Consider the following 10,300-nt stretch of genomic DNA (forward strand, 5'->3'; position numbering starts at 1 on the left):
GATGGGGGAAAGTTAATTTGGACGGGGAAAACTAAAATAATGTTCTTTACTGAGCACAACACGTTGATGAGAACCCAGGCGTTAATATCTGGATCTATAGGGACAGAAGGTTTCCCTACGTATTAACATGTGACGGAGACCATTCTGGTAAATGACTCACATGGTTTAGAGCTGTGCTGAGTCAGGAGAGTGAGAACAATTATATAATGTGTTAATCAAAAGAGTTCAAGCTTTTCAAATTTGGTTTTGCTGCTGCAAGGCCTCAACTTGGAAAGAAGATGACATTTTAGAGCTTTTGGTGATGAGGGCCTATGCTGGTGTTGATGTGCTGGAAACAAAAAATACATGATCTCTGCAGTGGACTCTATACGTCATGTCCTGCCTCCTACATCCTCGACCCACACGCCACATTCTCCTGCACTAGTGAATGTGTCTCACTCCGACAATCTCCTGCTACGTTCTTCATACGTGAAAGGCAAACGTTATAATACATCGTCGAGACAAAGTTATTAAACATTTGGTTCTGTTGCCGCATTCCAACATATTTACCAACCCCTCAGCGATTCTTAGTAGATCTTTTTACTTAATCTTTTAAGAGTTTTAGTCAGGGATTGGAATACTGGCGCAAATCTGTTCTTTTCTGCTTGTCATTGTCTCTTTTGACAACAGCTGCTGGCGACATGTGCTCAAACCAACTGTTGACATTTCACTATGGAAATGTGAAGTGTCACGAATGAATAAACACGTTTACGCTTTCAGACTCGATAATTTTGGTTAAAAAACATAGAAGTTCAGGCTGAACTTCATCCCAGCACTTGTCGAAACTACATTACGCTTGATTCGTGTCATGTCAAAGCTGCCGGATTGAATGGATGAGCTTAAATTTGCATCCTCCGAAAAAAATCTAACGTCCAGATGGAAGAACTTTGACAAGCTAATTTAGATCTCTGCCACTTTAACGATCTGATTTTATCAATAGTTTTTTTTCCTCTCAGATCTCATGTGTACTTTCATGTACTTAAAGCTTGTGTGTACAAATTACACAAGTACACACTTGTTTGTACTCAAGCCTGCATGTTTTCTTCCGCGGTGCTATCACACAGACGAAGCCTTTCTGAATTCATATCCTCTGCTACTACACTTGTTCACGTTACTATTTGGGTAAGAAACATAAATGAACGTGACAGCGGGGATTCGAAAAGACCATTAACATTTAATCCCGGAGCGGTGAAATTTGAGCTTCAAAGTGCGTTACCACCGACTGCGCGCGTGATGTTTAAAACATAACCTGTGCACGCAGACGACCGCCTCCGCCAGACGAGACGGAGGAGGAAGAGGTGAGGACGAGCCGAGGAGAAAGAAAGAGATCGGGGGGATGTCAGTGGAGCTGTCTGTCTGTGCTGCAGCACTTTAGACGAGCTGCGTCAGTGGGAGACACCACCAGTTTGACTAATGCAACAACTGCATCTACCACTCACCCTCTCATCAAGAGAGCAGTAGTTTGCAGGTTTACACATCTGCTCCGTCAGTCTTTATCACACCGCCTCGAATGCAACTCCAGCTCAAGGTTACAAAGATTTACTCCCGTCACAAACTCAACTGCCCCGGTGGACGATGCAGAACATATAACTACATAATAGTCTTCGCCACAATAGCGAGTCGGTGAGTCATCAGGTAATTTACTGCCTGACCCTCAGGTTCCATCATAATTGGAGGAAGTGAAGTGAACGTTTCAGCAGCTGAATCCAAATGGTTTAGTTTTAATATATAACCTGTGTACGGTTGTGCTTTTCGGAACAGGACACAGACGACAAGGCAGGTAAGTCGTATACATATGATACATATCTCAACACCCCTCGAAGATTTTTCAAGTTTTTATAATAATGATAGTAATAATAATAATAACATGTAATTATAACATGTAATTATGTTTTTCGCCCCTGTCCTTTTGTTGGTTGAATGTTTGTTTCTGTTTTCCTTGGTTTCCCAGAAAATAATTCATGGATCTGGATGTTTAGGGGACTGATATCTATGGAGGTATTCCCTCTACTGAGAGCCATCTACTGTAGGTCAAATTTTGGTGTGGATCTGGTTCAGTGGGTTCAGAGGTATGCGCCCTCATGCCACTCTAGTTTTGAATGGCACAATATGAAAATACTGTACTGTAAAATATACACATGTCATAATTCAACACTGATATCATGAACTAACACATTTCTTTGGGTGTTTTTGTTATTATCCGTCTTGGTCCCTCTACTTTCAGAAGTCGTCCGATCAAAATCTGGCCTCAGAGATCATAAAAACTGCAACAACCAGTGTTGGGAATTGGGAATAGTGTTACATGCACATTGTCATAGTAATCTACACCTTGTGTAGTTTCAAGTCATTAGGATGACATCTAAATGGATGACCAGTGTTCTTGCTGCATTGCTAAGTGTGTGAGAGGTTCGGCACAAGAGAAAGAGTAGATACCTCTGTGAAGGAGGAAGGAGGCAAAGACTCATCAGTTCTAACTTTCTGACGTCAATGTTGTTCGCTCTCTTACTGCGATGATGTCGACTGCCTAAGCTCCGTCTTGACTGTGGCAAGAATCTTACAATAATCTTTTATCCGCTTAAAAGAGGAGAGACCTCAGAGCTCCTAAAATAGATCACCATTCATACCAGGTAAGATTATCCACTACCACTTGACAAAGAGGGAACACAGAGAGATTTTGAGGCAAGTTGTTGAAAGGAGGGGAAAGGAAATGTAGAGGCCCCTGAGGTCCTCAGTTCACCTTTCATACGATGTAAATCGACTCTCCTCAGAGTAGGAGAGAAAAAAAAAAATACCGTTTAATAAAATGTTGAAGTGAGAGAAAATCTTATGAGCATAATCTCTCCGGCAAAGTCTTCTCCCTCAATATTTGATCTTTGGTCTTTTGTCGTATTTCAAAGTATCAAGGTATCAAATTTTCAAGGTTAACTCCAATTTGTGTCGGTGGAGAGTCTCTGCAGGTCTGTGCGGTAACAAGAGCACATATTTCAGTGGTATAAGAGCTTTTCTGACAGGACTGACAAGCTTCTCGTTTCCTCCTCGTCAGACTTTATGGAGAACTGTTGAGGAGCAGAGAAACGAGCTGGTGACTCGTAACGAGTCTCTGGGAATCTGATCCACTCTGATACATTTTATCAATATGAAAACACAGGTACTTTGCCGATGCCATTCCCAGTTCTTCATTGTCTGATTGAGCTCCTTCAGCCACAATAACCCTCATGTTACAAATGTGTTTGTGTGAGGGGATTTTAAATAGATATACATATCCAGATTTTTTTCTGTATACATATAGGCAGCAGGGTTTATGACCTATACTACAGCCAACCATCAGGGGGCGATCAAGATTGTTTGGCTTCAATTTTGAGGAAGCTGTCATGTCGTCCATCCTAATAAACAGTCTATTACTCCATGATCTCTCAATGCAGACGTACAGCTTGGAATACGAGAAGCTCTGGTTCGGAATCACTGCCATAAATCTACCATTTGTGGAAGCAGTCACATTTTGAATTGTACTATTTACCAGGGCATAGACGTACTCAGAGACAAACCCCCCTTGTCCCTACCCCCCCTCAGGTACAACCAATCAGAGCATAGACTTTAATTGTCATGGTAACAAAATGGTTTGGTGAAGATCCCTGACTGGGTTAATGTTAGAGGACCTTCATCATCATGGTAACATGATTTCACAAGGGAGAGTGGCCCACCAGCAGTGCACTTATCCATAAGATGTTATGATATATGTGTTCAAATCTCATCTGTGCGTTGCCGTGCTGCAGCTGACCCTCAAACCTGCAGAAACCAACACCTGAGTGCATATTCAACAGTAAACCAGCAATTCAGAGCAAATTACCACATAGCTCACTGCTGAGGTGGTGCATACATTCACTGATGATAAGCTGAGGCAAGTGTCAAGGCTGCTCAAAGGGATGATTCATGCTGTATTGATCTAAATAAAAAAAAACACTGCTGCCTCCGTCAATAGCCGAGATACACATTCAGAAATCTAAAGCAGCAGCATACGAGAACCTAATGGTGTGGTCATTACAAGACAAGAGAGGTGTGTGTACGGTTATTTTTTAACGCTTTGCTTTGCTTCATTTGCATTCTTTTTACATTTAATATAAAATGTAAAAAAAAATGTGATAAGATGAATGAGCGGAGCCGTAACTCTCAGTTAACCAAAGAAGAAGAAGAACCAATTAAATTTGTTTATAAATCTGAATAAAAGCTTAATATTTCAAAAGGTATCAGATGGAGGAAGAAAAGCAGACATGTCCTTAATGAGCTGAACATTTTGACGGTTGAATGTTTAAAACCAGGTGAAGTATGCAGTAGTTTTTAAAATAGCAGAAAAATGCTGAAAAGAAATAATAAATTCAAACACAGAAATATACTTTATAAACATAACTTCATTATTAAATCTGTATATTTTAAATATCGCACTGTCGGTGCTCGGGTCCTAATTATCCTTCAGATAGACTTGGACTTGAATCAGCTGCAGCAGGGTGCACACGGCACCGCACACTGAGACGGAGTACAACTCACTTCCAGTCACTCTCCAGCTGTCCAAAGTGTAATAAACTCTCAAACAGCGTCTGTGTGAGGTAGAAGAGTGGAGCGGCCCATGAGCACTATCTCTGGTTAGACAGCGGAGGGAAATCAAACCTGGACTCCGTCGGAGTTGGATCTTGGCAGGATTCGGTTGTTCATTAATTACATTTTGTAATGAATATTTTGTAGTTTACTTTGTTGGGATAATGGCTGTTTATTTCATGGCAAACGCGAAAAAATAACCATCACAGGCCTTTTGGAAGATTTAATCAAGCTTTCAGGCTTCTGAAAATAAGTTTTTTCTTTCTCCTTGAAACATGGTGGCCCAGGGAATATCTATTAGCGCTTTAATTGATTGCAAGCTCACGGTCGGAGGCACATCTCAATCTTTCCGCTGTGCTCTCGCCGCGCTCTCTTCCGCCCGGGCTCGTTGGTGTGTACCGTGGGTCGCAACAGGCACAGCGATGGCTGGTTTTGTTCGAGGGTGAAGAGCAATGATTTAATCATTAGAGCTGGGAGCTTTGAAATAAGACCAGTGAGTTCACAAGGTCACACACAAAATTGAGTCGTGCATGCAAGTGTTTCTGCAAAAAAAGGGAACAACAAATGCTGCAGAAGGCATTCACAGAGGAGAAAGAAGAAAAACACATAGAGGAAATCTATTTGATAACACAGCGTATTAATATTAGGAAAGGAAAGGAAACATGCGAGAGCAGAAAGTGACGAATGTGAGGGAAGGAAAAGTGAGATGAGGGAGAGAAAGCTGGACGGAGGTAAGAGTTGAACAAGGAGGCAGAAATAAAGGGCAAGAAAGAAAGAGAGAAAAAGATAGGAGCTGACTTTATTGATTTATTATGTTATATGTTATATAATACTCCCATTATATCTCGTCCTTTAGAGGCTGTCAACCTTTCCCCTTCAAATTGTCACAGATTTTGGCCTTTTGCACTTTCATAATTCTTTATTTAGTTAAAATGAGCATGCATTGTCGTATTTGTATTCATTATTGTATATGGAAAGCTAGTACTAATGTTATTGAGCCTGTAATCCCACCTCCACACACCCTTCGAAAACCATGGAACTGAGGAAACGTTCAAATTTGTAGTGAATCGTAAATCTAATCATTTTGCAACGAGGATTTACCAAAAGCGGGTAAACAGAGATAAAGATAAAACGATAGTAAAAGAAAAACTAATAGAGTCAGGACCTTTGAGTTTCACTGCAGGGACAAAATGAAAAGATCTCCTTAAAAAAACAGACTATAAGCGAGGTGTCCGGTCAAGCTGGGAAATAAACAAATTAAATATTTAGCAGCTGAGAGACGAGTCACTGCAGACTTGAAATATCAGTGATTTAATAATTAAATATTTGCCTCAGCATACTGTGACATGCTCTTTCATTTTTTCAGTCTGGGAAGGCAGACTGTCGATCTGCAGGTGGACTCCAGCATGAACATGAGATCTGTCACAGTTGTGTTAGTGTCACAGTCAACAAGAGTCAGTGAAGTCTTCATTTCCAGCCCCTGCATCTGCCAGCTCTCTTTTTTTGGGGGGGTATTTGTTTATCGTTTTGTATTCATGATGAGCTGATGCTCCACTTCAAAGTGTTTCTAAACATTTGAAGATTTTTATGAAATTAAATATTGATGGAATATTAATCTCACTTTGTTTTATGGCAATTTGCCCCCAAGAATATTGTAGCTCTGCTGCAGGTTTTTGCACAAATGCTGATCACAGTGAAAAAATACATTTTGCACATAATCTTATTTTTTAACTAATTAATATACATCCGAGTTTAAAGGACACATATGATACTTTTTCAGTTTATCCTTCCTGGAGTTTGTTATATAGGTTTTTTTTTCTGAATGCAACCGTTCTGCAAAGTTTAAAAGTCCAAACTGCGAAGTAGAAGGAGCTCCTCTACTCCAGAGAAACACCATGTCCAGCCGATACTTCAGCGTTATCAGCTATCAAAATCAGACAGAGGCTGAAAAGAGGAGCTGCAGCAATGGACAGTTTGAGGAAAGAGATGTGTTTTCTGAACATTAGAGCATGTGAACCTTTTCAAGTAATAACCCAAATCAAAATTATGAACCTGAATACGAGCAGAATCTGTCTCCTTTAAATTCTTAATCTGAAAATGTAGTTTTTATCTTAATCCTTTCCAGGTTCATGGGGCATCAACCTACATTAGGCAGCCGACATTGTGCACAGTGTCTAGACTGATGCTCACATGAACAATTCATCATTTCCAACCCGCCTGACCTCGACGTGTTTTAAGAGGAAGTCAAAACTAGTGCAGGAACACAGGAGAACATGGAGTCTCCATGCCGTTCACCTGCCGTAGCTTAGTTTCATTAAACTTTCATTTGATCCGGTCTAATCAAGGTGATTTGGCTCATACATCACAGCTCTCTGCAGGGCATGAGATCTTTTACACTGAAAGATTGTGTGCCTCACCGGTGCAGCGCTGGTGCACGGCGTGACGCAGGTGGGAGCCTCTCACAGGTCAGCGACCCAGTTCCAGACGACAGGAGCTGGGCCGGTCGGTGATGCAGGGCAGCGCGAGGTCTGCTGCAAAGTGGTAGACTTTCTGCTCTGTGGACATGGCTCACCAGGAGATTGATCCATGACTGAATCAAACTCCTCCCAGGCCTGGGGGGCCGCGGGGGGCAGACCGGGGAGACGACTGGTGCTTCTGTGAATCCACAGAGAGATGGATGGTGAAAAATGGAGGAACTCTTAACATTTTACCGTCCAGGCAATTTATTATTTTTACAGATATCATACATAGTTCAAATTTCTTGTCACACTGTTGTCTCCTGACAGTCGTTAATTAGCTGGACAAACCAAGCTCTGTTTACCATAATAAATAATTAGCTAGTGAAGTGTTACAGCGAGAATACTGACAGACTCGCCTCCAATACAAATCTAATCTATCTAATTCATCAGAGCTACTCAGTATCAGGCAGCTTAATGTATTTCAATAAATACAGTATATACTCTGTGGCCTGTATTAGTTTGTCATTTAACAAGTCATCTTTAATTGTACAACAAACACACATAGCGTTCATTGCAAATGTCTTTTGAAAAGGACTGTGTGTAAAACAAGTCGCCTTGGATAGAAATCAAAATCAAACAGTTCGATTTCTTGAGACCATCTTTCACTTTTCATGTGAAGTGCAAATGTGGTTACTTTGTATATTGTAGTACACACTGTTCTGAATCATCAACCACTTATTACACCAAGGCCAACAAACCAGAACACTCTATTGACTGCAGCCGGTTTTCCACCTGAGGCACATCAAACACAGTCCACCTCTCAGCCCCGTCTCACACACTGAAAAGTGTTTGTTCCTGTGTTGAACATTTTGAGGCAAGGTCAGAAGAACTTGAAAACAAGTGCCCAACAAGGGGCTGGTACAATGGATCGACTGTGCTGGTAACAAAGCCTCCGAGAGGTCTCGAGAATATCTAATGCAGCCGGCGACTAAGTCTAATAAAAATCATTCATGTGCATTTATTTTGCAGTTGTCACTTTTGTCAGGTCAAATCAGATTCACAGGACTGAAGCACCGGCGTGTTTTTGGCCCCTGATGAAAGCCAGGAAGGAATATTTTCTACGGCCGTCGTACGCTTTGCATACAAACAAAACCTCACAGGGCTTTTTGAGATTTATCAGATTTGCAAGGATTCAGTTCGAAGGGATATTTGCTGCATGAAGGAATTGAAAAAACTTCATTCAGGACTGGCATTTGGTTGGAAATGCATCACCTCTGGCACTTGTGGAATTATTTATGTGGTTGAATGCCCCTGTGGCTGCATGTAGCGTGTGTGTGTGTGTGTTTGTGTGTGTGCAGGAAAAACAAGGCCACAAGCATCTTCAGTAGTAGTAAACGTGAACTTGCTTGTGATTCTTAAAGACGTCTCATCTCTCATCCAAGAGGCTTCCTCACCTCTGTCGAGTGGAAGGTTTCAGGTATTTAAACTCTGCGGGTCGTTACTTGTATCGAGAGTCGTTATGTTAAACATGCAGGTCCTTGACCCCGTCGACCAATTAGCGTGTCGTTGGTGTCCCCTGAGTCGAGCTGTGGATCCCTGTTGATACCTGTTAATCCATTTTCAGACACGAACTCCGGAAAATGTCCACAACCTTAGGTCCATGGGAATTACAAAGATGGAGATGGTCCGAGTCCAGAACACTCAGGCGAGGGGTGGAGCCTGGGTAGAGCAGCAGGAGGCAGGACATGACGCCTACACTCTTGGTGGCTGACACTTGGTGCCATAGACCACCTCATATGCTGCAAATTGCGAAAAACGACAACCAAAATGTTTCCAGGGGACTCATAAGAGTGATGAGCATGGTTGTAGTTCAGTGCTTTGTGTAGTTCCATCACCACTGACAAGTAGCAGACTTCAAGGATTGAACAACAGCCACTTTTTTGGATCCCCTGGAAACATTTCTGGTGTTGTTTTCGCTATTTGCAGCGAGTTTCTGTATTTGCATGTGTCGTGACTTTTTGCAGCGCATGTGTCGTCCAATTGACGGAGATGTTTTCGTCATTTGCATGTGTTTTTTGTTATTTCTAGTGCGTTGAGCTCTCTCCGCCAACGTACTTTTCACTCTTTCTCTCAAACTCTTTTCTTTGGCCAAGACATTTGCATTACACACGTATAACTCCTGAAGATGTCACCACCTGGATCTTCACGGAAAAGGCCACGAGGCAATAATCCAGATCTCAGAATATAAAGTGCACCATTTTTTTTCCCAGACAAAAAGTAAATTCCCCAAAGTGAGGTGGCAACACAGGCTCACGGCTTTTTTGAAAAAGAAAAGCCTTTTTTGAATAAATGAATAATTTTCTTCCCATTATAAACCGGCTTTTGATTGTGATTAATGTGTGTGTGTATCAGGTCGATGCAGGAGGTGTAAAGAACTGAACGGAGACAGGGAAGAGATACTATTGATTTATTGGACGTGTTTTCGTGGCTTCTTCATGAAAGACTTAATTAGGATGTGCATGAAACAGACTCTAAGAAAACATGTGAAGGAAAGCATGACTGGATGACAGATATTAGTGGCAAGCCTGATTATTCAGTGTTGTAATTACTGTATACCGACTCTGACTCATTACCCCATTTGCCCTAATGAAGCCATACGCTGAAACTGGAGCTTGAATCGAGGTCTGTGCTGTTGTGTAATCATGTCTTCGGGGAAATTGAAAAAAACTAAAAAACAATGGAACATGCTATTATCATAGTGTACCAGTCACGATTAGCAAGTAAAACAATGAAAAGACTATTGTGAAGGTCAGCCCCGTGGTTTATTTACTATTTACGAGTCCACGTCGGTGCAGCATCTCTCACACGAGGATTCATTAGGGAGGGAATGGTTCGCACACCAGGAAGAGATAATGAATTCCCCCAAGCCAGAAGTCTGTTTTCAGCATTATTCAAATATAGGCTCAGTGTGGGTCATGAAATACGTTTAAACTTTAAGATTCAGCTTAATCATCCATATTTATCTTCCCATTCACCCCTGCTTTTACAGACCCTGCACACCTGGAAGAAAAGCTCTTCAAATAGAGATGACAGCTTCCCAAAGGTGAAGCCAAATCGTCGGGATCGCTCCCTGGTGGTTGACTGCAGTATGGGTCATATGAGACATGGATCAAACAAAGAAAATATAAAAGAACACGTTAAATACAGACCCA

Source organism: Hippoglossus stenolepis, chromosome 21, assembly GCF_022539355.2.
Source record: "Hippoglossus stenolepis isolate QCI-W04-F060 chromosome 21, HSTE1.2, whole genome shotgun sequence".
In the NCBI taxonomy this organism is placed as follows: domain Eukaryota; kingdom Metazoa; phylum Chordata; class Actinopteri; order Pleuronectiformes; family Pleuronectidae; genus Hippoglossus; species Hippoglossus stenolepis.